This window comes from Sinocyclocheilus anshuiensis, unplaced genomic scaffold (assembly GCF_001515605.1).
Source record: "Sinocyclocheilus anshuiensis isolate Anshui unplaced genomic scaffold, SAMN03320099.WGS_v1.1 scaffold152, whole genome shotgun sequence".
Lineage (NCBI taxonomy): Eukaryota > Metazoa > Chordata > Actinopteri > Cypriniformes > Cyprinidae > Sinocyclocheilus > Sinocyclocheilus anshuiensis.
Genome location: NW_015555781.1, coordinates 1,473,581 through 1,479,319, shown reverse-complemented (window position 1 = coordinate 1,479,319; position 5,739 = coordinate 1,473,581).

The following is a 5,739-nucleotide window of genomic DNA, read 5'->3' as shown; positions in this document are numbered from 1 at the left end:
CTCAAGGGCCTATTTTTTTGGGGGGGGGGGGGTTATTGACTGAGGGAGGGAGACCACAGATACATTATATTTAATGAGTCATTCTCATTGTTTATCACAAAAAAACCTACTAAACTAGCCATTTAAAAACTAAAGCTGTTTAAGTTATTATTTTACATATTTAAAGAGACATTTCTTTCACAGAAGGAGCACAACTATAGATAATTGGAAGAAGTATTAAAATATGAAATGCATTTAATAAACTTAGAATAAATAAATAATAAATAATCAAAAATAAATAATGCAGTTCTTTTAAAATACACTATCCTTCAAAATATAGGGTTCAGTAAGACATTTTTGGCAGAAATTAATACTTTTATTCAGCAAGAATGCGTTAAACTGATCAAAAGTAACAGAAAAGAAATGAATAATGTTGTAAAAGATTTCAATTTTAAATACATGTTCTTTAAAACTTTGTTCATCAAAAATCTTGAAAAAAAGTATTTCAATTTCCACACAAATATTAAGCAGCACAACAATTTTTAACATTGATAAAATTAATAAATCAGCATAATAGAATGATTTCTGAAAAAGTATGTGATACCGAAGACTGCAGAAACTACAGCTGAAAATTCAGCTTTGCCATTACAGAAATAAATTACATTTTAAAATGTATTAAAATAGAAAACAGCTCTTTTAAATAGTAATAATATTTCACGATATTACTGTTTTCCTGTATTTTTGATCAAATAAATGCACCCTTGAATAAGAGACTTCTTTCAAAAACATATTAAAAATCTTACCGAGCCCAAACTTTTGAATGGCACTGTACCTTTAAATTCACCTTTTGGTTTTAGACCACACTTTTTTAGCAGGCATCTAAAAACACAAATGCAACATGCTATAATATTATAATAACGCTACTATAAAAATTCCAATTTCTCTGATAATATCAGATATGCTCACTGAAAAAAACAACTCAAAACCCAGAGGATAACATTTGTTTTTGTCAGGACTATCTAGGTCATCAAAGAATGTCTAGAATAGTTATTTTAGTCAACTAATAAGAGCTATTTCAGCCCAACAGCAACAACATTGCTAGAATTGCTACATTCGTTTTTCATTTTACAACATAAGTCAAATAATTTCCAAAATAAGTAGCCCATTTATAATAGGTAAATAACAAACCAACCAGCCAAAAGAGCTTTAAAATAGTATTATGAGTGGAAATAGATGAAATATTCTAATCAAAGTACTGGCAGTTGCTGCAGTGGGACTATTTTTTTGCTGATGAAAGATAGTCAGTTCGCTTTTCCCCTTCAGCAGTGAAAGGGCACATAATAAACAAGGGCAGCACATCATTAAAATACTGCACACCACGTATAGAGCAAAACAACCGTAAGCACCAGGGGAGATTCAAAATACTTTTGTTTGGCTCATAAACAAACAATACATAGCCATACTGTAGCTGAGGTCGATGTATAGGTCATTATAGAGCAGACTGATGTATTATTCAGAAGAGAATTCTCTTCTGAATAATACAAGAGATTAAACCATTTTTACTGCCGCTCTAGTTGACACAAAATGATTGTGATACATGTGATTAACAAGATCTTAAATGTAGACCGAACTGATGTTGTGAGTGCACATTTTAGCTCAAGATGACTGATTAAACAGATAAGAGTCAAATAATAGTAAGGTATCAATTTCAAGGACTCAAACAGACTGGAAATGTCAGGAGGAGTGGCTTAAAAGTGTCAGCAAAAACAGAGTGAAATATCCTGAGGCTTTGAAGGTGTGTCAAAAGAGTATCCAGTTTCTTGCTGGTAAAATAAGGGTAGCTAACAGTTCCTATCACTTTATTGTTACAGCTCTAAAATAGAGCTAACATTAGCATACCCACTGGCACTACATTTTAAAATCAAACGTACACTGGCTGAACTGCTCCAGAAAAAAGGACATTAAATTCCAATAAAAATGACAATAGCCGAATATAAATGAACAGAATCATCGGTTCTAGATCTCTGTTATCCTCCTTGAGGACTACACGTCACATGCTGAAATCTATTTTCCTTTGTAATGCAGACAGTCTGTCATTTTATCCTCAGGATCATCTATATAAGAATTGTCTTGCAAGAGCTACCGAGAAAGGCTTTTCTCACCTCAAACAGTGAACTGCCTCACCTAGAATTCCCTGTTCTCACCAAGACGGCATGAACAGACTTTTTAGTCGACTGTTGCATGAATAAAAATGCCTCATTAAGGGATATTGAGACTCAGGGATGGTTATACGATTGCGGTGCTGCATTGATTTGAAGATCAATGGAGAGCAAAGGTGTTCAGAGGACTGAATCAATTCTGCATAACAATAAACTCCAACACCTCAAAGATTGCTCCATCCCCCAATGACACAAACTCACTGCTGGCTTAAGATAAGATGAGACATAGTGTGCTGATTTTGATATTTAATGAACACAAATCAAATCCCAGCTCATAAATTACAAAGAAATAGTATAGGATTTGCAAATCTGCATGTTGTAAAATGTCATATTTTAGTACGAGCGCACAAAATAAATGTGACAAATCAATTCTGAAATGATTAAGTAACCAAACAACCAAATTCAATTACAGCATATTTGCAAAGTGTATAACCTTCTAAGTCCTAGTTATCTCTAAAAATCATTATTATTATCTATAAATTATTATTACAGAAGGTCTTGACAAAAAACCTTTAGAATTGACTATAGTAACTACAATTACAAAAGCTACTTGCAGTTCTCTATCCATTCATTTTCTATTCTTAATTTTAGTTAATTAAAAAAATGAAGAGAAGCATAATATAGCAAAATGTTGATAGCTCTATGTATTTTTAGAAAGAAAAACATGCAAATAAAGCATACAAAATGAAAAAATAAAAATTCCAAAAGTATGTTTTGACACACCAAGTAAATAAAATACAATTATGTTGATAATACCACTAAACAAAAAATACTAATGTTGCTGTGTGTATTTCTTCTATTCTACTTTTGTTAAAAAATTAGCACAGTGAATTCCCATCTTTGCTTTATGTGCTTCTTTTTACCATTGTTTCCTTTTTTTTTTTTTTTTTGTAATAACAGGAAGCACTTTCTAAAATCTACTTAAATACTGCATACCCGGAAACTCTGGTAAAATTTTGAATGCTATAATCAACAGTTTTAAAATCCCAACTATTATAATAATATTTATTATTATAATTTAATGTCTATTAATATTTATATTAATAGACATTAAATATTTGCTCAGCTATAGCAATTACTTCAGATGCCTTTCTTTACATTTGTGAAAAAGGGTTATCAAATCTCTTTCTGACATTATGCATATTAAATTATGAGCTGTGTGAAATATGAATGAATATCTTTTATATATACCTTTTTCATCTTTGTCTACACTAATATACATCAAATGCAGCACAAACACTATCCATATGGGCAGATATCACACAGCGCTTTGAAAATATATCACTTACAGAGCATTATTCACAATATGCCCCTTGCCTGTACAGTGCCTTTCCTATTCGCTCTGAAATCTCAGTCAAGAGCTCAGCATGCTCAGGTTTCAGCAACAAAAATTAGCTCTTCTAGCATTCCCACCCCCATCTTTGTACAGTTCTCCCCCTTCCACCTCTGGCTGTCTCTCCCAGAGACTCTTGTTTATTCCTCCCCTCAGGCTGTAAGATTGGAGCCTGGGCCTGCCATGAAAGAGCGCACACAAAACAAGAGAAGATTAAAGGACAGAGAGATATAAGGAGTGCATCTGACCAAACCATCTGTGCTACTCAAAACCATTTTTTTAACCCTACACTTACATGCAGAGGTGTAAGAACCGCAGTGCAGGCAACCACATATATAGGAAGCAGCAACATAAATACTAACTATGAGGGTTTATTTATGGATTCAGACATAGAGGCTGCAAAGTATACAATGAGTTCAGCGAAAACAAACTAGAAGTACAATTACCCCGCATAGAACCTTTTGACAAATACCACAAAACCAACTTAAAATCCAGTGTAGCTCTTCCCCCAGTTTAGATTCAATCTACTGGAATGGATGAATAACAAATACTGCAGATTTATGCAGTTGTATTTAGGGAGGGAGAAATGATATTTCTAATACAAATTTATGAGCTTGCCTGAGCTGAACGGAAAATGCAAATGGCATACTTCTGGAAGGACACAATCTAGCTAATGCATATTCTTCAAAATCTGCATTCAACATTTTTTTGGCTTATAGAAAAGAATATGGAATTCACTGTTGAGATAATTTATAAAAGAAAAGAGATCATGTATTCACATACTCACACATAATATAAAAATTGAAAATGACTGGTGTGAAATGGTCTGGCCCTTAAGTGTGTGCAAAATAATGATCATGCAGTAGGTTATGTGCAAGAAGGGTTTGTGTCTGAAAGCAAGGCTGTGGACTCACAGCATATAGGGTTTTCTTATATATATATATATATATATATATATATATATGAAGAAAAACCTATATATTATGATATTTATATATAGTTGTGGTCAGAATGATTAGCAAAGAAGACTGAAAGAAGGCTGTGAAAATAAATCTGCATTGCTTGACCTTTTGAAAGGTCAAAAAATTCACAAAAATCTATTTAAGTAAAACAATTGAAAGTGGGGGATCACATTATGAAATAAACATTTTTCTCCAATACACGTTGGCCACAATTATTATTACTCCTAGAAATTCTTATGAGTAAAATATTTCTTAAGTATATTCCCATTTATATTCCCATTTTTAGAACACCAGCATGAAATTGTCCAGTCGACTTCCTGTTTCACATGAGTATAAATATCAAGTAATACGAAGTCCAAATTCCCCTAATCATCCATCACAATGAGAAAAACCAAAAATGATTTGGGGAAAAACAAGATGGGTTTAAAGAGATACACAGAGATAAAAGTACCCATTGCCAACAGTTAAATATACTGCTGGATCTTTAATGTTGCGGGCCTATTTTCTGCCGGAGGTCCTGGAAATCTCGTTTAGACACATGGCATCATGGATTCTATCAAATATCAACAGATAAAAAAATCAAAACCTGACTGCCTCTGTTAGAAATCGTACAATGGCCCGTGGTTGGATCTTCATTCAGGACAATGATCCAAAATAAAAATAAAAATCAACACAAAAATGGGTCACTGAGCACAAAACGAAGTTTCTGTCCCCTTACCTGAACCCTATAGAAAATGAGTGGGGTGAACTAAAGGAATGGTCTCTGATCTCTTGTCAGCTGTTCTCCAAACTCATCAGGCATTATAGGTGAAGACTCAGAGCTGTAACCTTGGCAAATGGAGATTGCAAAAAGTATTGAATAAAAGGGGGCCAATAATTGTGGCCAACGTTATATCTGATCAAATGCACATTATTATTCTTTAGCTTGGGTTAAACAAATCAGTTTTGCTTGGTTGGAACAGCAGCTACGCTAATTATGTCTCTATTTGTTTCTCTGGTAACTAGGATTTACACAAGCTTCAGTCTGGATCCAGAACACCTGAGAAGAGATGATGCCCCTCAGATGATGCCAACCCTGAAACAACATACAGAACTACCACATTTGCTATAAGTTTGATTGCATCATATAACAATTGCTGTTAATAGTGTTCATCGTCTGTTTGATTACGTCTTTAATTGATTTTTCCGTACATTTCTGCCATATGTACATTAACTGACAGTCACCACTGATAAGCTACCACTAAAT